The following is an 8575-nucleotide window of genomic DNA, read 5'->3' as shown; positions in this document are numbered from 1 at the left end:
CAAAATGCATAGTATCTTCAGAGATTTTGAAGCAAAATGCTGTTAACTTCTTTAAAACCAAATCTTTTATTAGCAGGTATCTGGTAAGCGCTTTCACCAAAGTGGCTTCTTCAAACCATAAGAGTATAAAGCAGTTCAAGACACACCTTATATACCTTCAAGTACACCTTCAATTACTAATTAAGCCTAATGATGACATCATAATTAAAGCAAATACATTTAAAGTGAACAATCAAATAGTTTGTTAGATTTTATTGCCTGTTAGAATTCCTGCATAGACAGCAATTGCAGTCGGCGGTAGTCTGATTCATTGATATTCTGTTACTGCCTATTTAAGTGGTACATTTTGGAATATTTTCTGCTTAAAACCTGAGCTTTGGCTGGCTAAGATCTAGCTGTATTCAACTGGAGATATAAGAGAATTTAAGTTCCTTTTATCTGCACTTTTTTCAAATAATACATAATTTTAATTGATTTATTTGTGTTGCTTTGAATATTAACTGAACTGGAAGTTTTGACTCTGTTTTTTCATTTAGTGTTTGCTAGATTTTATTGCCTGCTACAATTCCTGCATAGACAGTAATTGCAGTGAGGGGTAGTCTCATTCATTGATATTATGTTACTGCTTATTTAAGTTGTACATTTTGGAATATTTTCTGCTTAAAACCTGAGCTTTGGCCGGCTGAGATCTAGCTGTATTCAACTGGATGTATAAGAGAATTTAAGTACCTTTTAGCTTCACTTTTTTCAAATAATACAGCATTTTAATTGATTTATTTGTGTTGCACTGAATATTAACTGAACTGGAATTTTTAACTCTGTTTTTTTCAGTTAGTGTTTGCTAGAATTTATTGCCTGTTAGAATTCCTGCATAGACAGTAATTGCAGTGGGGGGTAGTCTCATTCATTCATATTCTGTTACTGCCTATTTAAGTGGTACATTTTGGAATATTTTCTGCTGAAACCTGAGTTTTGGCCGTCTAAGTTCTAGCTGTATTCATCTGGATGTATAAGGGAATTTAAGTACCTTTATCTGCGCCTTTTTCAAATAATACAGCATTTTAATTGATTTATTTGTGTTACACTGAATATTAGCTGAACTGGAAGCTTTGACTCTGTTTTTTCAGTTAGTGTTTGCTAGATTTTATTGCCTGTTAGAATTCCTACATAGAAGGTAATTGCAGTCAGGGGTAGTCTCATTCATTGATATTCTGTTACTGCCTATTTAAGTGGTACATTTTTTAATATTTTCTGCTTAAAACCTGAGCTTTGGCCAGCTAAGACCTAGCTGTATTCAACTGGACGTATAAGAGAATTTAAGTACCTTTTATCTGCACTGTTTCAAATAATACAGCATTTTAATTGATTTATTTGTGTTACATTGCATATTAACTGAACTGGAAGTTTTGACTGTTTTTTCAGTTAGTGTTTGCTAGATTTTATACCTGTTAGAATTACTGCATAGACAGTAACTGCAGTTGGGTATAGTCTCATTCATTGATATTCTGTTACTGCCTATTTAAGCAGTACATTTTGGAATATTTTCTGCTTAAAACCTGAGCTTTGGCCTGCTGAGATCTAACTGTATTCAATTGGACGTATTACAGAATTTAAGTACCTTTTATCTGCACTTTTTTTAAATAATACAGCATTTGAATTGATTTATTTGTGTTGCATTGAATATTAACTAAACTGGAAGTTTTGACTCTGTTTTCTCATTTAGTGTTTGCTAGATTTTATTGCCTGTTAGAATTCCAGCATACACAATAATTGCAGCCAGGAGTAGTCTCATTCATTGATATTCTGTTACTGCCTATTTAAGTGGTACATTTTGGAATATTTTCTGCTTAAAACCTGAGCTTTGGCCGGCTAAGATCTAGCTGTATTCATCTGGACGTATAAGAGAATTTAAGCACCTTTTATCTGCACTTTTTTTCAAATAATACAGCATTTTAATCGTTTTTTTTTTTTTTTTTGCATTGAATATTAACTGAACTGGAAGTTTTGACTCTGTTTTTTCAGTTAGTGTTTGCTTAATTGCTTAAAGGCAATAAAATCTAGCAAACACTAACTGAAAAAAACAGAGTCAAAACTTCCAGTTCAGTTAATATTCAATGCAACACAAATAAATAAATTATCTGCTTAAAACCTGAATTTTGGCCGTCTAAGTTCTAGCTGTATTCATCTGCACGTATAAGAGAATCTAAGTACCTTTATCTGCACTTTTTAAAAATAATACAGCAATTTAATTGATTTATTTGTATTGCACTGAATATTAGCTGAACTGGAAGCTTTGACTCTGTTTTTTAAATTAGTGTTTGCTAGATTTTATTGCCTGTTAGAATTCCTACATAGAAGGTAATTGCAGTCAGGGGTAGTCTCATTCATTGATTTTCTGTTACTGCCTATTTAGGTGGTACATTTTGCAATATTTTTTGCTTAAAACCTGAGCTTTGGCCGGCTGAGATCTAGCTGTATTCAACTGGATGTATAAGAGAATTTAAGTACCTTTTAGCTTCACTTTTTTTCAAATAATACAGCATTTTAATTGATTTATTTGTGTTGCATTGAATATTAACTGAACTGGAATTTTTAACTCTGTTTTTTTCAGTTAGTGTTTGCTAGAATTTATTGCCTGTTAGAATTCCTGCATAGACAGTAATTGCAGTGGGGGGTAGTCTCATTCATTGATATTCTGTTACTGCCTATTTAAGTGGTACATTTTGGAATATTTTCTGCTGAAACCTGAGTTTTGGCCATCTAAGTTCTAGCTGTATTCATCTGGACGTATAAGGGAATTTAAGTACCTTTATCTGTGCGTTTTTCAAATAATACAGCATTTTAATTGATTTATTTGTGTTGCATTGAATATTAGCTGAACTGGAAGCTTTGACTCTGTTTTTTCAGTTAGTGTTTGCTAGATTTTATTGCCTGTTAGAATTCCTACATAGAAGGTAATTGCAGTCAGGGGTAGTCTCATTCATTGATATTCTGTTACTGCCTATTTAAGTGGTACATTTTTGAATATTTTCTGCTTAAAACCTGAGCTTTGGCCGGCTAAGACCTAGCTGTATTCAACTGGACGTATAAGAGAATTTAAGTACCTTTTATCTGCACTGTTTCAAATAATACAGCATTTTAATTGATTTATTTGTGTTACATTGAATATTAACTGAACTGGAAGTTTTGACTGTTTTTTCAGTTAGTGTTTGCTAGATTTTATAGCTGTTAGAATTACTGCATAGACAGTAAATGCAGTTGATATTCTGTTACTGCCTATTTAAGCAGTACATTTTGGAATATTTTCTGCTTAAAACCTGAGCTTCGTCCTGCTGAGATCTAACTGTATTCAATTGGACGTATTACAGAATTTAAGTACCTTTTATCTGCACTTTTTTCAAATAATACAGCATTTGAATTGATTTATTTGTGTTGCATTGAATATTAACTAAACTGGAAGTTTTGACTCTGTTTTCTCATTTAGTGTTTGCTAGATTGTATTGCCTGTTAGAAATCCAGCATACACAATAATTGCAGCCAGGAGTAGTCTCATTCATTGATACTCTGTTACTGCCTATTTAAGTAGTACATTTTCTAATATTTTCTGCTTAAAACCTGAGCTATGGCCGGCTAAGATCTAGCTGTATTCAACTGCATCTTTAAGAGAATTTAAGTACCTTTTATCTGCACTTTTTTCAAATAATACAGCAGTTTAACTTGATTTATTTGTATTGCATTGAATATTAACAGAACAGGAAGTTTTGACTCTGTTTTGTCAGATAGTGTTTCCTAGAATTTCTTGCCTGTTAGAATTCCTGCATAGATAGTAGCTGCAGTTCGGGGTAGTCTCATTCATTGACATTCTGTTACTGCCTATTTAAGTGGTACATTTTGGAATATTTTTTGCTGAAACCTGAGCTTTGGCAGGCTAAGATCTAGCTGTATTCAACTGGATGTATAAGAGAATTTAAGCACCTTTTATCTGCACTTTTTTTCAAATAATACAGCATTTTAATCGTTTTTATTTTATTTTTTTTGCATTGAATATTAACTGAACTGGAAGTTTTGACTCTGTTTTTTCAGTTAGTGTTTGCTAGGTTTTATTGCCTGTTAGAATTCCTGCATAGACAGTAATTGCAGTCAGGGGTAGTCTCATTCATTGACATTCTGTTACTGCCTATTTAAGTAGTACATTTTGGAATATTTTCTGCTTAAAACCTGAGCTTTGGCTGGCTAAGCTCTAGTTGTATTCAACTGGACATATAAGAGAATTTAAGTACCTTTTTTCTGCACTTTTTTCAAATAATACAGCATTTTCATTGATTTATTTGTGTTGCATTGAATATTAACTGAACTGGAAGTTTTGACTCTGTTTTTTCAGTTAGTGTTTGCTTAATTGCTTAAAGGCAATAAAATCTAGCAAACACTAACTGAAAAAAACAGAGTCAAAACTTCCAGTTCAGTTAATATTCAATGCAACACAAATAAATAAATTATCTGCTTAAAACCTGAGTTTTGGCCGTCTAAGTTCTAGCTGTATTCATCTGGACGTGTAAGAGAATTTCAGTACCTTTATCTGCACTTTTTAAAAATAATACAGCATTTTAATTGATTTATTTGCATTGCATTGAATATTAGCTGAACTGGAAGCTTTGACTCTGTTTTTGCAATTAGTGTTTGCTAGATTGTATTGCCTGTTAGAATTCCTACATAGAAGGTAATTGCAGTCAGGGGTAGTCTCATTCATTGATATTCTGTTACTGCCTATTTAAGTATTACATTTTTGAATATTTTCTGCTTAAAACCTGAGCTTTTGCCGGCTAAGACCTAGCTGTATTCAACTGGACGTATAAGAGAATTTAAGTACCTTTTATCTGCACTGTTTCAAATAATGCAGCATTTTAATTGATTTATTTGTGTTACATTGAATATTAACTGAACTGGAAGTTTTGACTCTGTTTTTTCAGTTAGTGTTTGCTAGATTTTATTGCCTGTTAGAATTCCTGCATAGACAGTAATTGCAGTCAGGGGAAGTCTGATTTATTAATATTCTGTTGCTGCCTATTTAAGTGATACATTTTGGAATGTTTTCTGCTTAAACCTGAGCTTTGGCTGACTAAGATCTAGCTGTTATCAACTGGACATATAAGAGAATTTAAGTACCTTTTATCTGCACTTTTTTCAAATTATACAGCATTTTAATTGATTTATTTGTGTTGCATTGAATATTAACTGAACTGGAAGTTTTGACTCTGTTTTTTCAGTTAGTGTTTGCTAGATTCTATCGCCTGTTAGAATTCCTGAATAGACAGTAATTGCAGTTGGGGGTAGTCTCATTCATTGATATTCTGTTCCTGCCTATTTAACTAGTACATTTTGGAATATTTTCTGCTTAAAACCTGAGCTTTGGCAGACTAAGATCTAGTTGTATTCAACTGGACGTATAAGAGAATTTAAGTACCTTTTATCTGCACTTTTTTCAAATAGTATAGCATTTTCATTGATTTATTTGTAATATTCCAAATAACAATGAGTACCACAGGAAAATGTACGCTCCTGAGCAGAAAGCACAGAAATAAAATCATAAAAAATAAAGGAAACTGCTCAGGTGCAAGACCATGCAGAAAATAGCAAGCAGCATACAATGAGTCTCTTCAGACCAAAGTCATATAAGTCACACCAAACAGCATACGATAAGTCTCTTCAGACCAGGAATATAAGAATAATCCAATCCAATGAAGCAAAATGCTGTTAACTTCTTTAAAACCAAATCTTTTATTAGCAGATATCTGGTAAGCGCTTTCACCAAAGTGGCTTCTTCAAACCATAAGAGTATAAAGCAGTTCAAGACACACCTTATATACCTTCAAGTACACCTTCAATTACTAATTAAGCCTAATGATGACATCATAATTAAAGCAAATACATTTAAGGTGAACAATCAAATAGTTTGTTAGATTTTATTGCCTGTTAGAATTCCTGCATAGACAGCAATTGCAGTTGGGGGTAGTCTCATTCATTGATATTCTGTTACTACCTATTTAAGTGGTACATTTTGGAATATTTTCTGCTTAAAACCTGAGCTTTGGCTGGCTAAGATCTAGCTGTATTCAACTGGACGTATAAGAGAATTTAAGTTCCTTTTATCTGCACTTTTTTCAAATAATACATAATTTTAATTGATTTATTTGTGTTGCTTTGAATATTAACTGAACTGGAAGTTTTGACTCTGTTTTTTCAGTTAGTGTTTGCTAGATTCTATCGCCTGTAAGAATTCCTGAATACACAGTAATTGCAGTCGGGGGTAGTCTCATTCATTGATATTCTGTTACTGCCTATTTAAGTAGTACATTTTGGAATATTTTCTGCTTAAAACCTGAGCTTTGGCAGGCTAAGATCTAGTTGAATTCAACTGGATGTATAAGAGAATTTAAGTACCTTTTATCAGCATTTTTTTCAAACACTATAGCATTTTCATTGATTTATTTGTAATAATCCAAATAACAATGAGTACCACAGGAAAATGTATGATCCTGAGCAGAAAGCACAGAAATAAAATCATAAAAAATAAAGGAAACTGCTCAGGTGCAAGACCATGCAGAGTCATATAAGTCACACCAAACAACATGCAATAAGTATCTTCAGACCAGGAATATAAGAATAATCCAATCCAATGAAGCAAAATGCTGTTAACTTCTTTAAAACCAAATCTTTTATTAGCAGATATCTGGTAAGCGCTTTCACCAAAGTGGCTTCTTCAAACCATAAGAGTATAAAGCAGTTCAAGACACACCTTATATACCTTCAAGTACACCTTCAATTACTAATTAAGCCTAATGATGACATCATAATTAAACAAATACATTTAAGGTGAACAGAACAGATCCCCAAACCCTTGCTTCTCTGGACCTCCTCTCTCCCTAGGGCATTGTCCATTAGAGTTTCCCACTCTGCCATAGGGGGCTATATCAGAAGAGGATTCAGAGGGAAAGGGCTGTGATTTATTAAATCCGTCTTTTTCATCATCTTTAATTCTTAGAGAAGGTACATTCAGGAGTAGAAAAATGGACTCCAATCACAGAAAGTGCTTTCCCCTTCATGCTAAGTCTTCATCAGGGTATTCTAAACCTTTGGGCCAAAGACAGAGGGAGAATCCATCAGATGAGACTGTAAGGAAGGATGATTTAAAGTTGTCCACAAAATCACAGTCTCAGCCAGTCATGACAATGAACATCAACACTGATGTCCGCTGCTATGACTGCATCATCTGCTCCATTCAATATGAGTCATATGGTGAAGTTCATTATAGGCAATACAGTTGAAATTTAAGTCTAACTTGTTAGATCCTTCAGAAACTTCATAATGTTATAAATGCAACTTAGATCTGTCAGGGAAAATGTTCCCAAGGTGTAGACTCGCTTCCCAAAATAGTCTATAGCTCTATATTCTCTAATCACAGGATGGTACATGGACCTCTCCTCTGCAAATTCCTTCTTGCTGCAACTGCAATTGTACCCACAAGAGAGCCTTTGGTCAAATGAGGGTGATTCTTGGGATGGAGCAAAATCTTACCTGGCTTTCTAGGGATTGGTTTAACCACAGTCAGTGTGCTGCCATGCACTCTGGGCCATTACAGCTAACAATTAGTCAACAGGAGGGACAACCCAAAATGTAGAAAGCCCAGTCCTAAAAGTCTCATGAAACACTTCCTCATCCAGGGAAAAGGTGTCTGTGGGTCACTTCTCCCTCTGTCTAGCAGTTCCATAAGTTCACAAAAAGCAGTGTCACTGAGTGGAGTAAGGAGTGAACGTTCCTTTACATCAAGGTACATGTCTTCAATAAGAGATTCCAATGAGGAATCTACTTGTTACCTCTTGCACTTACACTTCTAGAAAACTTCAAGTAGTGAGTCATTTGAAGATTCAAAAATGTCCTCAACCCTTGAAAAAGGGATGGGCCAAGACCTTCACAGCTGCACTGTCCTGGGATGAATAATGAGAGCATAAAGGTTCAGATGAAGCAGTGGGTCCAGATGTAGCTGAGGCAATTGGTTTATCTCCTTGTCTAGCCAGTTGGTATGCTAGAAGCCATCCCAAAAGCCAAAAAAATACATACTTTGATGCAGAAAACACCAAGCCATTGATCAGCCCCAAGGCAGAGACTGGTGTCAAGCAGTTGAAGGCTGGAACACTCAAAGACAGAAACAGAGCTGGATGACTCAGATCTGATGCTGAGTCCAAGGCCTTTATGCTGATTGGTTGGCTCTAGGATGAACTCAGCTTCAAAGATTTCAGAGTCAAGTGGGTCAAACTGTCAGATCCAAGACTGCCTCAGAAGGGATGACAGGGGAGCTGTCAACTCTAAAACCACTGTGACGCCCCTGCACTGGCCCAGTAATCAAAGAGCCTCAATCCTCAGCACTAGCACCAGTGAGGGATGTGCACATTGGGAGGATGACATGTACACACACAGTAAAGTACAATTTCCCTTGACAGCACACAGAGATCACAGTTAGTCTGGGGTTGGTTTCTCCCTCTTTCTCCAGATCCTCATTAAGACAGCCCACTGGCAGAGC

Source organism: Protopterus annectens, chromosome 2.part1 (genome assembly GCF_019279795.1).
Source record: "Protopterus annectens isolate FY-2018-M chromosome 2.part1, PAN1.0, whole genome shotgun sequence".
Lineage (NCBI taxonomy): Eukaryota > Metazoa > Chordata > Ceratodontiformes > Protopteridae > Protopterus > Protopterus annectens.
The sequence above is the reverse complement of the archived record's forward strand: the minus strand, read 5'-3'. Positions refer to the sequence as shown.